We start from the raw sequence: 15,728 nt of genomic DNA, 5'->3' as shown, positions 1-15,728 counted from the left end.
TAATAAGTAAAGCTAAAAAGAAGGCTATTTCCTTCCTAGGCCATTTCCATGGTCTGAACATAACAGGCTGTTCTTTTTTTCCTCAACTGAAGGATAGACTACTTAAAAAACAAGAAACCTGAGGAAATCATTCGCCACTTTAACAGTGATATAAACTATTCCAAGGTGACAAAATAACTCTAGTTTTCTTTATATAAAGAAAAAACTCCAACTAATACGCGGAAGCAATGGTAGAATTAGAAAATCCCCACCAGGTGCAGTGGCTCACGCCTGTAATCCCAGCACTTTGGGAGGCCGAGGCAGGTGGATCACCTGAGGACAGGAGTTCGAGACCAGCCTGGCCAACATGGCGAAACCCTGTCTCTACTAAAAATACACAAATGAGCCAGGCGTGGTGGCACGCATCTGTAATTCCACTCGAGAGTCTGAGGCAGGAGAATCACTTGAACCCAGGAGTGGGGAGGTTGCAGTGAGCCGAGATCATGCCACGGCACTCCAGCCTGGGCAACAGAGGGAGAAATTCCTCTCAAAAAAAATTAAAAAAAAAAAAGGAAAATCCCCATTTTTCAACCCCTATTTGAAATAACTGATTCCAGCAACATAGTGAGCAAATGAAAGGTCGCAGAGAAAAGATGGAAGGTGGAGTTTGCAATGGAGGGGTCTGGCTGACGTCACTGACCCCCACTGATCTTGCCTGGTGGACAAAAGACCTACTGTGTCCCTTCGGAAGTGACGTAGTAGGCAGTGGACCAGCATCTCCTGGGAAGTACATCTCCCTCAAACATTTGAACCCATATCAGGTTGCCTCTAGATCTGCTTCCACTCTACAGGAAGCATGGGGGATACGGGAACGAATTAAGCGACTCCGCGAGGAAGCAAACACACAGTTTCAGAATGGAGAGCATTCTGCTGAGCAATGGACTCTGTTTCCTCACAAAGGGGGAGTCCACTGTGCAAATGAAGAGACGTAAGAAACATAGAACCAAATACAGCATGTGGACCCCCATCAGACAAATCCACGGTAAAGGGGGAGCGAGGCTGGAGATAACTGAGAGATTTTTATGAACTCGGTCTTACGATACCAATGAATTACTTTTAATTTTGTCAGATCTGATCATGGCATTGTAATTATATATGAATATGTCCATTTTTAGGACATACGTTTACTGAAGTACATAAGGGTGAAATGACATTATTTGCTTTAAAGACCACTTACCTCAACCAAAAGGAAGAAACAGGAAATGGGATGGATGGGTCAAGTGTTGTGTAGTCTTCGTAACTGCTTAATGTTGGTGATGTGTAGATAAGGGTTCATTTCACTATTCTCTATATATGTGGGCCTTTTATTTTTTTAATAATAAAATTTTGTTTGTTTTTTGAGACAGAGTCTCACTGCATCACCCAGGCCAGAGTGCAGTGGTGCAGTCATGGCTCACTGCAGCCTCAACCTCCCTGGGCTCAGGTGATCCTCCCACCTCAGCCTCCCACCTCAGCCTCCCAAGTAGCTGGGACTGCAGGTGCTCGCCACCACACCCAGCTAATTTTTTGTGTGTATTGTTTTGTAGAGACGGGGTTTCTCCATGTTGTCCAGGCTAGTCATGAACTCCTAGGCACAAGCGATCCATCTGCTTCGACCTCTAAGTGCTAGGATTACAGGAGCCACTGCACCTGGCCAAACATTTTTTAAAAATCAGAAAGATCCATGCTCACTTCAGTGATATCAAGTAGGACAAAAGACAATTCAATAAGTTGATGATATTTTCAGCTTTGATGGAACACATCCACAATCCCTAGCAGAGCTCATCATCAGTGTCAGGTCCCTGAAATCATCCGTGTCAGGTCCCAAATGTCCCCCTTGTTAAACTGCACTGCATTCCATTTACCCATCTCAGAAAGACAGATGGCGCCATCAGCCTGGTTAGGGTTGGTTTCAGTGACCAAGAATTTCCAAAGAGAACACACTGCAGAAACCAACCACTTCCTTGCATAAGACATTCAGCTACAAACCCTGGTGTTTAAGCTGCAATGGGTTCTGCCAGCTTTGAGCTTGGGTCACAGACCTGTTCAAGGGCAAGTGTTCTTCCAGCACTCCGGAGAAAGAGATGCTTGTTGACGCAGATGGCATCATACGAAAAGAAGCTCACCTCCATCCATAAGAAGAGAATGCAAATGAAAGCATACTGAGATTTTCAAGTTGTGGGAAGTCACAACTGAAAACACACTCACTGGGGATGTGGGGAAACTGACATTCTTGTACTTTATTGGTGGGAGTATAAACTGGAACAATACCGATAAGGGGACAAATTGGCAGTATCTAGTAAAATTACCAACGCATGTACTCTTTGCTGCAGAAATTCCTCTTTCATGAATTTATGCAACTTACACTTGCTCCCACTTCAAATCACATTTCTCTAAAGTTATTTATTACTAAATCGTTTAATAGTAGATGACTTGAAAACTTAACATACTTATCAGAAAGGGACTGCTAAATAAACTATGGAACAGCCAAATACTATGTTATTTTTTAAATGAAGAAAGTATCTTTATATTTCACTATCTCCAAGACATAGTAAGTGGATAGAAAAAAAAAAAAAGGCAAGGTGAAACAACTGTGTATATAGTATACTATAAATAATTTTTAAAGAAAATGGAAAAAGAATACTTATGCTTGCATGTGCATAAACTATTTCTGGAAGGACTGGGCCCAGTGGCTCACGCCTGTAATCCCAACACTTTGGGAGGTTGAAGCAGGAGGATCACTTAAGTCCAGGAGTTCAAGACCAGCCTGGACAACATGGTAGTGAGAGGTGACAGCGCGCTGGCAGTCCTCACAGCCCTCGCTCGCTCTCGGCACCTCCTCTGCCTGGGCTCCCACTTTGGTGGCACTTGGGGAGCCCTTCAGCCCACCGCTGCACTGTGGGAGCCCCTTTCTGGGCTGGCCAAGGCGGAAGCCGGCTCCCTCAGCTTGCAGGGAGGTGTGGAGGGAGAGGCGCCAGCGGGAACGGGGGCTGCACGCGGCGCTTGCGGGCCAGTAGGAGTTGCGGGTGGGCGTGGGCTTGGCGGGCCCCGCACTCGAAGCAGCCGGCGGGCCCTGCCGGCCCCAGGCAATGAGGGACTTAGCACCCGGGCCAGCGGCTGCGGAGGATGTACTGGGTCCCCCAGCAGTGCCAGCCCACCCGCGCTGCACTCGATTTCTCACCGGACCTTGGCTGCCTTCCTGCGGGGCAGGGCTCAGGACCTGCAGCCCGCCATGCCTGAGCCTCCCACCCCCTCCATGGGCTCCTGTGCCGCCCCAGCCTCCCCAACAAGCGCCACCCCCTGCTCCACGGCGCCCAGTCCCATTAACCACCCAAGGGCTGAGGAGTGCGAGCGCACGCGCGGGACTGGCAGGCAGCTCCACCTGCAGCCCCGGTGCAGGATCCACTGGGTGAAGCCAGCTGGGCTCCTGAGTCTGGTGGAGACATGGAGAACCTTTATGTCTAGCTCAGGGATTGTAAATACACCAATCGGCACTCTGTGTCTAGCTCAGGGTTTGTGAATGCACCAATGGACACTCTGTATCTAGCTACTCTGGTGGGGCCTTGAAGAACCTTTATGTCTAGCTCAGGGATTGTAAATACACCAATCGGCACTCTGTATCTAAATCAACGTTTGTAAACACACCAATCAGCACCCTGTGTCTAGCTCAGGGTCTGTGAATGCACCAATCGACACTCTGTATCTAGCTGCTCTGGTGGGGACTTGGAGAACCTTTGTGTCCATACTCTGTATCTAACTGATCTGACGGGGATGTGGAAAACCTTTATATCTAGCTCAGGGATGGTAAACGCACCAATCAGCGCCCTGTCAAAACAGACCACTGGGCTCTACCAATCAGCAGGACGTGGGTGGGGCCAGATAAGAGAATAAAAGCAGGCTGCAGTGGCAACCCGCTGGGGTATCCTTCCGCAGTGTGGAAGCTTTGTTCTTTCGCTTCGCTCTGCAATAAATCTTGCTGCTGCTCACTCTTTGGGTCCACACTGCTTTTATGAGCTGTAACACTCACTGCGAAGGTCTGCAGCTTCAATCCTGAAGCCAGCGAGACCACGAACCCCCTGGGAGGAACGAACAACTCCAGATGCACCGCCTTAAGAGCTGTAACTCTCGGTTGGGCACGGTGGCTCAAGCCTGTAATCCCAGCATTTTGGGAGGCCGAGGCGGGCGGATCACGAGGTCAGAAGATCGAGACCACGGTGAAACCCCGTCTCTACTAAAAATACAAAAAAATTAGCCGGGCATGGTGGCGGGCGCCTGTAGTCCCAGCTACTCGGAGAGGCTGAGGCAGGAGAATGGCGTGAACCCGGGAGGCGGAGCTTGCAGTGAGCCGAGATTGCGCCACTGCACTCCAGCCTGGGCCACAGAGCGAGACTCCGTCTCAAAAAAAAAAAAAAAAAAAACCGTAACACTCACCCCGAAGGTCTGCAGCTTCACTCCTGAGCCAGCGAGACCACGAACCCACCAGAAGGAAGAAACTCCGAACACATCTGAACATCAGAAGGAACAAACTCCAGACGCACCATCTTAAGAGCTGTAACACTCACCGCGAGGGTCCACAGCTTCATTCTTGAAGTCAGTGGGACCAAGAACCCACCACTTCTGGACACAGTAGGATCCTGTCTCTACAAAAAAAATATATATATATATAAATAAAAATCAGCTGGGCATGGTGGCGTGTGCCTATAGTCCCAGCTACCCGTGAAGCTAAGATTAGGAGGATCACTTGAGCCTGGGGAGGTCGACGCTGCAGTGAGCCATGATCATACCACTGCACTCTAGCCTGGGTGACAGAGCAATGCTCTATTTCTAAAAAGAAAATTAAAAATAAAATATTTTTGTAAGGATGCCCACGACACTAATAACATTGGGGCACTCAGGTAGCTTGGAGGTGGGAGAATTTTCTCTGTAAACCTTTTTATGTCTTTTTACTTTGGAGCTCTATAAATCCCTGACCTTTTCAAAAAATAAAAACAATTTCCTACCAACAGAAATCAAAAAACTGCCAGTTGACTTTCAAACCAAGCTTGAAGGGAAAACAGCATATTTTAATTTGGGGCTAGTCTGGGACTGGGAGCTGCAAATTGTACCCACTGGAACGTGGGCCACTAAATGGCAAAAAGAACAAAACACAGTTAAAGCTCCCTGTAGGGGCAAAATATTTCACATCCAATTAAAGCCAACTTACTGTAGCTGGTCAAATTAAGGCCAGTTTCATCTTACACTCAGGCTTCACTGTCCTGATAAGCTGGTGTCTGAAATCCTGAGGAGCAGACTCTGGAGGCCGGGCATGTCGGAGCCCCTGAGACTAATGACCCCAGTGTCAGCCCAAGACGGGCTCTGGGATGTGACTCTCAGGAGGAAATTCAGCTCCCCACCAGCGTCTGCGTGACCCTGAAGCAGCGGCTCAGTGATTCTGGGCCTTTTGCTGGGAAAATGCATATATCAAGAATGCATCACTGAGCCGGGCGCGGTGGCTCACGCCTGTAATCCCAACACTTTGGGAGGCCGAGGCAGGCGGATCATGAGGTCAGGAGATCGAGACCGTCCTGGCTAACACAGTGAAACCCCGTCTCTACTAAAAAAAAAATAAAAATAATTAGCCGGGCGTGGTTGCAGGCGCCTGTAGTCCCAGCTACTCCGGAGGCTGAGGTAGGAGAATGGCGTGAACCCGGGAGGCGGAGCTTGCAGTGAGCCAAGATCGCACCACTGAAAAAAAAAAAAAAAAAAAAAAAAAAAATGCATCACTGAAACAGCACACAGTGGACTCGAATTCATTTTTCAAATATGTCCATTTAAGTGAAGACAGCGCCTGTTTTTAAAATCTATGAAACAATTCCTGTTAAAAAAAATAGTACATGAACAATTTAAAAAGTACCTTCCTTTGAGGGCTGTTGTGAAGATAAGTGAGTCGATACATGCACACAAAATAAAAGTCAGCTGTGGCTGGCATGGTGGCTCACGCCTGTAATCCCAGCACTTTGGGAGGCCGAGTTGGGCGAGTCACCTGAGGTCAGGAGTTTGAGATCAGCCTGGCCAACATGGTGAAACCCCATCTCTACTAAAAATATAAAAAATTAGCTGGGTGTGGTGGTGGGCGCCCATAATCCCAGCTACTTGGGAGGCTGAGGCAGGAGAATTGCTTGGGAGGCAGAGGTTGCAGTGAGCAGAGATTGAGCCATTGCACTCCAGCCTAGCTGACAAGAGCGAAACTCCGTCTCAAAAAAAAAAAAAAAAAGCTATTATCCTCAGGAAGGAAACATAGGATTTGGAACTACTTAAAGCTCAATATATCTGTAGCATCTGTTCTGCTTGATAGCAGTCATTCATCTTAAAGGTCAAGCCAGTATATCTACAGACCACACCATGTGACCACTCTGAAGAATGACAGAATGTAGGATTTCGGAGCTGAAAGGGCTCATGTTCCTGTGGTGTCGCCTTTTAGTGTTCATTGTATGCTTTTCTCCACAGCTTCCCAGGCATGCAGAAAACTCCACCTCCTAGCCCTTTCCTCTAAGTGAAGCCACGGGACTGGATCCAGCCAATGAAATGTGAGCAGAGGTGAGGCCCTGGAAAGCCCACCAGCACACCCTCCCCTGCCAGGAAAACCACATGTGGAAATGGTCAAGCCACAGTAAAGAAGGAAACTAAAGCCAGAGTGGCTGTAATCCCAGCACTTTGGGAGGGCAGATCGCCCGAGTTCAGGAGTTCAAGACCAGCCTATCCAACATGGTGAAACCCCGTCTCTACTAAAAATACAAAAAATTAGCCAGGCGTGGTGGTGCACGCCTGTAATCCCGGCTACTCAGTAGGCTGAGGCAGGAGAATCATTTGAACCTGGGAAGCAGAGGTTGCTGTGAGCCGAGATCAAGCCACAGCACTCCAGCCTAGGCGACAGAGTGAGATTCTGTCTCAAAAAAAAAACAAAACAATTCTTGTGTCACTGCCTAGAGAGCTGCCAAACCCATGGCAGATTCTGCATGGGTTAAAGTTTTAAAATAAACGTTTATGTGTTAAACCACTGACATTTTGGAGTGTGTTACTGAAGTGTAACCTAGGCTAGCCGCGCCCAGCCCTTACTGGCTTTAAAGGCAACCCTATTTTCAGTAAGGTTACAGGAGCTTACAAAATGTTTTTGCTTTTAGAGGGAATTTGACCCGTGCGGTGTGATGAAACCAGTTAGGTTTCAGGCAGGTCAGAATTTACAGGCTGTAATATATGTCATTTGCTTGGGTAGACAGATCTTTGAAAACATCGGGTCCATGTGCTCGCTTCAGCAGCACACATGCCAAAATCAGAATGACAGAGAAGATTAGCGTGGCCCTGAGCAAGGATGACTCACGAATTTGTGAACCATTCTATAAAACAAACAAACAAGCAAAAACTGGAACCACCGTGGCATAAGGTTGACAAAACAGAACTTTTGGTACAAAAAAGTTGGGAAACATGGATAGTTGTCCCCTCGTTTTAGGGATGAAAATAGAGACCCTGGGAGAAGCTAGGGACCTGTCCCAGGTCACATGTAAGCCTTATAAGGAGCAAGCCTCCAGGTCAGACGTCGAGGGTGAGGGGTAAAGAGCCCTGATGCTTTAGATCAGCTTGGTCAGGCTCAACAGACACTCAGGGATTCCAGCACGCCCAAAAAAAGTTCCTCCCTGTTCTAGGGAAAATTTTAGGTAATCGGATAACCTACATGGATCTGTCCCAAATTCAGCTACAGGAAAGAAGCATAAATGAGTGAGACCAAGGCAGGAAACATCTAATTTGTTTCCATACGATAGTGACAAATCTTCCACCTTTTCCAGAAACACCTAAACACTCGGTGCATGTGTGAGATCTCTGGATTTTTCAGTGTTGGCAATCATTTGAAAATGAAAACAAAAACTCTGTGCTAATCAGACAACATATACCTGAGGGCTGGGTTAGGCCTTCAGCCTGTTTTGTTGCCACTGCAGCTTTCCTGTTTTCTTAACTGCAGGGACATGACCGAGGCGACAGCTATAGTCATACCACAGACACATTGCTTCCGGTAGGGTTACAAGATTTAGCTCATAAAAACATAGGATGCCCAGTTGAATTCAACTTTGGATAAACAATGGATAATTTTTTAGTATAAGTATATATAGGCCATACATATATTGTAGAGTATAATTATGTCCAGGGAATATTATATAAGTATTATATATTATATCATATGCCATATGTATCAGTATTATATATTATACTTACATAATATTCCCTGGACATAGTTATATTCTATAAATATATATATATATATACACACACACATACATACACATAAAAATATATACCGATACAAATTCAGCCTGGGACATGCTTATGATAAAAAATTATTCACTGGCTATCTGAAATTCAAGTTTAACTGGTGTCTTATATATGGACCAAGACAGTTGATCAATGAGCTCTTCCTTCTTTGGTGCTGATTTATCAGGAAATCTGGAAAACAAAGGTATCTGGGTCCAGCTAGGCTCAGAGCAAGTCTCCAAAGCTCTGGTGTGTGAATAACTGTCTGGGATGATGTAGGAAGGACTTGATCCCACCCACAGAGTGGCTACTCTCCTGGGCAAATGGCCACTGGAACCAGCTGTCTGGTCAGGCTCCCCTGGCTTCCTTCCAGCTGGGAGGCCTTTAGGCCACAGCAGGAATGCGTTTTATTCTCCCTACCCCTTCTGCTCACTGAGGGTCAAGCCCACTACCCGTGGGTCGATCCTCTCCAGGCCGCGCTGGCTTCTGCAGTGCCCTTTCCTCTCCCTGCGGTAATAGCTGCAGCAGATGCTGGGGCTCCCAGAGCACAGGGGGGCTCACTTCCCTTGTCCTCCGAACACTCATCATGCCCATGCTCCTGGTGGGGGCCGGAGCTAACGGAGCTCAGCTGAGGTTGCTCCAGGCCTCCCTCCTACCCCTTGGGAGAGGGAGGCCAGCTCAGAAACTACAATCCTCCCTCTTTCCTGTAGACTAACTATCTCACCTTGTCCGCCCTGCTCCCCGGTGGAACTGCAGAGGATATTTCTGTCAGCCAGGAAGCCAAGCAGAGATGGCAGATGCTACCACCTGCCTCGACCCACCCCCATATGGTGGCATAGGTCAGTCCCGTGATTGGGCAGGGTCAGAGCTATACCACCGAACGTGCTGGAAGCCCCGCTTTGCCCAAAGACAGTCTCCGTCTTCACTGCTCCTTTCTTCCCCTCTTCCTCCTCCTCCTTCAAAGGCACACTCGTAAGGCAACTGGGTCCTCCACCCACATTTCAAAATGCTTACTGACTGGGTCTCACTCTGAGTTTAAAAAAAGAAAAATTCTCTTTGGGTAATTTTTCTTTTAATTGATCAAACCAGTCCATAACTGTGAAGGGCAAATAATTGAAGGGCAAAGAAATTGGGGATGATGTAGTTAGTATTATTAGTTGCTGCTGATCACTAGTGTTAACCACGCCCCACCCCTAGGAGCCTTATTACAATGATTTGGACAAATTCACGTGTGCTTTTACCCTGAGAGAGTGTTTTATTCATCTGGGTGGGTAATTTAAAGATGAGCAGTATACTTCAAGTATTATGACTAGATTTGTCTCTTCTTCCTTCACTGGAGGGCCTGAATTCTCTAAGCCTGTTCCGTGGACAGGAGTGGACTTCAAGGTTCTCATTGCAATTGTGGATTCCTGGAAGGGAGGGAGATATCCCCTCCCAGAAGTTCTGGTTGAGAAGGTTTAAAGATGGATTCAGAATCTAAGTTGTTTGAACAGACACTTCAGGGGATTCCAGATCCAGTGAGTCATAGACACCACTTGGAGAAACTATGGATGAAATGGTTTTCCAGGCTTTCTATTATTTGCCTAGCAGTTTTAATAAAGTTGTGTCTTAAAATTACATTTCCTCCATGGCGGCATTAGATGATTCATATTTGAGTTTAATCCGCAAGCCGTGATCAACACACATGCATGTCATCAGCCAGGCTGAAATTTCTAGGAGGGTCTTCAGGGACCCATAAGGTAGGGGCTTCCTGGAAATCCCCTGCCGGTCCTGCGCCGCGGAGTGGGAGGATGTGAATGCCACGGTCTGTAGTCACAGCTGTCCTGGGAGAGGGATCCTTGAAGTTGAGTGAAATAAATTATAGTAAAGATGTCTTTGAAATACCCTCACATCTTTCTGGTTTAGCCAAGAGATGAATGAGGAGGACTAACAGGTGGAGGGAAAATGCTGACTTCACGCATTTACCTCCACCAGCCTCCAGGGGGCAGCAGAGCCAGGAAGAACTTTCACGCAGGCGGCTCAGGGGAAGAGAAGGTGCTGGTCGCTCTCACCTCCGGGTTTCACGCCGCGTCCTCTCAGACTCCCGGGGGTTGCCCTCGACAGCCACGGCCGCAGCTCCCACCTCTGATGGAGGTGTCTTCGGGCCCAGGAGAAAGCCAGGTGGCTGGGCAAAGGTCCAGGAGCTCCAAAGAGCCCTGTGAACTCCGAGCCCATAAACTCGATCCAAAGTCCTGAGACCAAAGCCGACATCCACCCCTTCCAGGTGTTTGACTTTGAGAAAGTTACTTCTTTGCTTCCTCATCTGCAAAATGGGAATGGTAACCTACTGACTTCATGTGGTTGTTGAGAGGATTAGATGAGTCAATAGATGTTAACAATGGCTAGCACAGAACAAGTGCTTCTTAAATTATTAAGAGACTGCCGCCTGGGCTGGAATGCAATGGCACAATCATCGCTTACTGCCACCTCGAACTCCTGGGCGCAACAGATCCTCCTGTCTCAGCCTCCCGAGCAGCTAAGGCTACAGGCGTGTACCACCACAGCTTTTAAAATTTTTTTGTACAGCTGAGGTCTCACCATGTTGCCTAGGCTGGTCTCAAACTCCTGGGCTCCAGGGATCCTCCCACCTTGGCCTCCCAAAGTGCTGGGATTACAGCTATGAGCCACCACACTCAGCCGGAATAAGTGCTTTTTAAATGCTTGCTCCTGTCTTCACTTAACTCCAAACCACTTTTGGAAAATGTGGGATTCTGGGTCGAATCAGTTTTTTTGTTTTTGTTTTTTTGTTTTGTTTTGTTTTTGAGAAGGAGTTTCACTCTTGTTGCCCAGGCTGGAGTGCAGTGGCATGATCTCGGCTGACGGCAACCTCCGCCTCCCAGATTCAAGCAATTATCCTGCCTCAGCCTCCCAAATAGCCGGGATCACAGGCGCCCGCCACCACGCCTGGCTAATTTTTGTATTTTTAGTGGAGACGGGGTTTCACCATGTTGACCAGGCTGGTCTCAAACTCCTGACCTTGTGATCCACCTGCCTCGGCCTCCCAAAATGCTAGGATTACAGGTGTGAGCCACCACACCCAGCTAGAAGTGTTTTTTAATAAATTAATTTGCATTTGGATTGGATTTAGATGTTTCAAAATAATACCTAGCAGGTGCTTTGAATTACTAATTTGACTAAATTAGTGTTAGATTAAAAAGATTTTCTCTAAGGGTATAAACAGTGGTAAACAAAGCATTATTCCAATTCTCAAAACACTGGATACAATAAGATATCTTTAATACTAAGCTGCATTAGACATAATGTTTCTTGAAGATTCAGGATCTGCAGTGAATCTCAAGTATTACCGTATTAAGAGATATGCAGACAGGCTGGCTCACACGGCTGTCTTGAAGATAGAAAACTGCATAAATCGGCTGGGTGCAGTGGCTCATACGTGTAATCCCAACACTTTGGGAGGCCGAGGTGGGCGGATCACAAGGTCAGGAGATCAAGACCATCCTGGCCAACATGGTGAAACCCCGTCTCTACTAAAAATACAAAAATTAGCCAGGTGTGGTGGTGCACACCTGCAGTCCCAGCTACTCGGGAGGCTGAGGCAGGAGAATTGCTTGAACCCGGGAGGCGGAGGTTGCAGTGAGCCAAGATCACGCTACTGCACTCCAGCCTGGCAACAGAGTGAGACTCCATCTCAAAAAAAAAAAAAAAGAAAAGAAAAGAAAACTGCATAAATTAGTGTTTGCTGTGGGCATTTTCATTCATTCATGTGTGTTGTTTTACATATGCTGTTGTCTACTCAGGCAGCCCCAAATGATATATGCCCACCTTGCTGGTGGCCTGAGCTGGTTTTAGATCAGGGACAATCCTTAGAGATATACTGAGGTCAGAATGGTGGGCTGACCTAACAGATGCAGGTAGTAGATACTCAATAAAGGCTAGTTCTTCCAGCTCCCTTTCCAACATCTCCCTCCATTTCTAATCTCAAGTCCATTGATTGAGATTTTTTTGAAAATTGAAACTACTTCCTATTTTCTCAAAGGGGACAGGCCAAAGGAGATAGATTGCCGAACATTTATTTATCCATGGCTTCCACAGCTATTCCTTTCAATGCTCAAGCTGTTCTCTAGCAACTGACTCTTTTTTCTTTCTCTCTCTTTCTCTAGGGTCTCTGCTAGATTTTGGTGTACCTTTGAGCAAAGTAGAAAAAGGCTTTTCCTAAAACAGCACCTTTTCTGGTCTGACAAATTTGAAAAGGGCACCCACTCTGGATCTGAGGCCCCACTTGCCCCTTGGCTGGACCCATTGGTGCAATACACAAAATGGACAGCCTCCACAGCAGCCTATTTCACCCAGTGATCCCTGAAGGCAGAAGCAACAAGGAAAGCCAGGGGCTGCAATGGACAGCCAGCAGGCTGCTAGTGAGGACAGAGCCCACTGGTATTGTCATAGCAGCCCCTGGGGCTGAGAAAGGTCCAACGTTTAATTCACCCACCCTCCCTCTATAGAAACCATCACACATCTGGTTCTGCCATATTTGGCTAGGAGACAGAGATACTTCCACAGATCTTAGGAATCTTTCATTTAAATCACAATGGCGGGGGGAGGGGGGAGGGACAGCATTAGGAGATATACCTAATGCTAAATGACGAGTTAATGGGTGCAGGAAATCAACATGGCACATAGATACATATGTAACAAACCTGCACATTGTGCACATGTACCCTAAAACCTAAAGTATAATAAAAAAATAATAAAAAATAAATAAATCACAATGGCAGGGTGAGGTCATGGTCTAAAACCAATAAGCAGTGACTCAGGTGTTCTGAAGGGATAATTTTTCTCAACAACTGCTGAGTTTACTTTTGGTTAAGTCCAGTGGCTTTGCCCATGGGTTATATGAAACTCCTGACATAACCTAACAATCTCAGCAAGCTCTCAGAATCTAATTAGTAAATAAACTCCACTGTAATTTAAGGGAAAACCACTACCTTTCCTATTTACCCTTCACACTGAAATAGTAAATGATACTGTGGGAACATTGAAGCATATCCAGAATAGACCATCAACAAAAGGCAAGATTGCCTCTCCTGAGCCTCCTCTGCCCTCTGAGATTAGAATTTGGGGAGGATGCATTCAGAAATGATTTTTTTCCGGTAATGACAACGTTCAGTACCACATAAGAAATGAAATTGAGGCATTGATCTTATTCTTCAAATATGGGATAGCTTCAATATTAAAATTAACATACAAATTTAGCATCCATCTTATTTTCGACTCACTTCTGCTGAGTAAATGCACATATAAAGAATGAATCACTGAAACAGTATGCAGCGAAATAAAGTTCATTTTTCAAATATGTCAGTTCAAATGCAGTCAAAGCCTGTTTTCTGGGCACCCAACAAATGTTCCCAAGGTGCTCCTTCTGCCACCACCTCCCACCCCCTCTATCCTTAGGGCAAGCTAGGGACCTTGGGAGTTGAGTCCCTAAAGAGCAAGTCTGGTAATACAGGACTGCTACACCTCACACCTCCTCTAGTCCTATTTCTTTTTATACATTTGAAATGTTCTTAGGCTCTTATGAGCCTGTTGACCAACTTAACAGCCCCTTTACTCTGTTGCCTGTTGCCTCCCCAGGTTGCCCTACCGTTAATTTCAACCATATCCACGTACCTAACAAATGTCTTGTTTCTCAATTCATCTATAAAACTACTTCCTCCCACCCCCATCATCAAGAATGTTGCTATTTCTTAAAGCTCAAATCTCAAGGGCAAAACCTATTCCCAGATGTCACTAGTAAACTGAAAATCATGGGACAGCCAGACGGATCAGCAGTGCCAAAAATTCTGGCCCTCCCCTTGGGGGAAAGAATAGCACATTTAAGCTCTTATCAGGTCCTTCACCAAGGAAATTTCCGGAAACAAGCAAGTCTGATCCCAAATGTATACTCAACCTAATAATTGACATTGATGCCAACACTGTTTGAACTAGATCTAGGGTACATACTAAGACTGTTTACGTGTTGATGTTTACCCTTGCCCTAGAAAAGTAGGTGGGAATGGGGGAGAAAGGACTTACTATCCCAGCATACAAGTTTATAGCCTTTGGCCCTTTTACATGGCATAGATCTAAAAAGAAAACGCAAGGATGTGATGAAGAGGGAGGCGATTCTCACATCTTAGTGAGTGTACAAATTACCTGGAGAGTACTGCTTAGGCTACCAGGGATTCTGACTCAACAAGTCAGGCCCAGGAATCTACACTAGAAATTAAGCATCTGGGTACATGGACCACACTTTGACATGAATGCTCTAGAACATAACGAACCCACCCACACTCACAGCATCTTAGACAAACAAAGCATTTACACCAACATTACAAGCATTTACACCAACATTAGGAGTGGGCAGATCCACCAGAAGGGAGGAGAGGCATTGTGGTTTAATGTGGATTAACTTTCTCTGAGACTGGATTGACACAGAAGTCAAATATCAGTTGATGAAAACTGAAGTGTACAGCCTAGCCTGGCCCCCAGATGTGTTGCCTGTGTGACAGAGGGAATTAAAACAGAAGTTGGTTTTTTTTCTCTTCATCCAGATGTTCAGTTTCATGTGAAAGAATAACTGAGTACCTGTGGGCAGATGAGTATTCATTTCCCTTGAATTCTACATGCTGCAGCAGGATGGTCTCTGAGACCTGAGTTAGAATCCAAGAGGTTTGCCTCTTTAACCAGAGGTCAGAAATCGGGACTCAGAAGGAGTAAAACTGAATGCTGGGAGGACATAGGATCTTAATACCCAATTTCTCATTTCTGACCCCTGACCACACTTACCCCACTGAAGCAAACATTTCTTTCTTCAGAATTTTTTTTTTTTTTTTTTTAGACGAAGTCTCACTCTGTCGCCCAGACTGGAGTGCAGTGGCATGACCTTGGCTCACTGCAACCTCCATCTCCTGGATTCAAGCGATCCTCCTGCCTCAGCCTCCTGAGTAGCTGGGACTACAGGCACCCTCCACCACGCCTGGCTAATTTTTGTATTTTTAGTAGAGACGGGGTTTCACCATGTTGGCCAGGCTGGTCTCAAACTCCTGACCTCAGGTGATCCACCTACCTCGGCCTCCCAAAGTGCTGGGATTACAGGCATGAGCCAACACACCAAGCCTCTTTTTTCAGATTATATTGAGGATCAAACATACCTGCACTAGCCCACAAATAAATTGCTTTACAGATAATTCCATTTTGCTGGCCATCAGAAAGAGGCTAATGATAATGATTTATAGGCAAAATCAAGCTGTAAGGATGCCGTATCAGTGAGGTTTTGTTCAATTTGGGTGGTTCAACTTGAAGAAGTAATATCTGAGGACAGGCTTGGTAGCATCTTGGCTTAGGTGCTGTGGTACATTATCATTATTGCTTGTTAAATGTGGGTGAACTTT

At 46.2% G+C, this 15,728-nt stretch overlaps 1 non-coding gene across 1 annotated transcript; it reads left to right on the top strand.

The window, feature by feature from the left end:
• The first annotated feature begins 7,297 nt into the window (after window positions 1-7,297).
• LOC115836038 lies at window positions 7,298-7,401 on the top strand. The gene has a single exon (XR_004031042.1). It is a non-coding gene; the product is annotated as a U6 spliceosomal RNA (small nuclear RNA).
• Window positions 7,402-15,728: the final 8,327 nt, after the last annotated feature.

This window comes from Nomascus leucogenys, chromosome 1a, assembly GCF_006542625.1.
Source record: "Nomascus leucogenys isolate Asia chromosome 1a, Asia_NLE_v1, whole genome shotgun sequence".
NCBI lineage: Eukaryota > Metazoa > Chordata > Mammalia > Primates > Hylobatidae > Nomascus > Nomascus leucogenys.
This window is presented reverse-complemented; position numbering and strand designations above follow the sequence as displayed.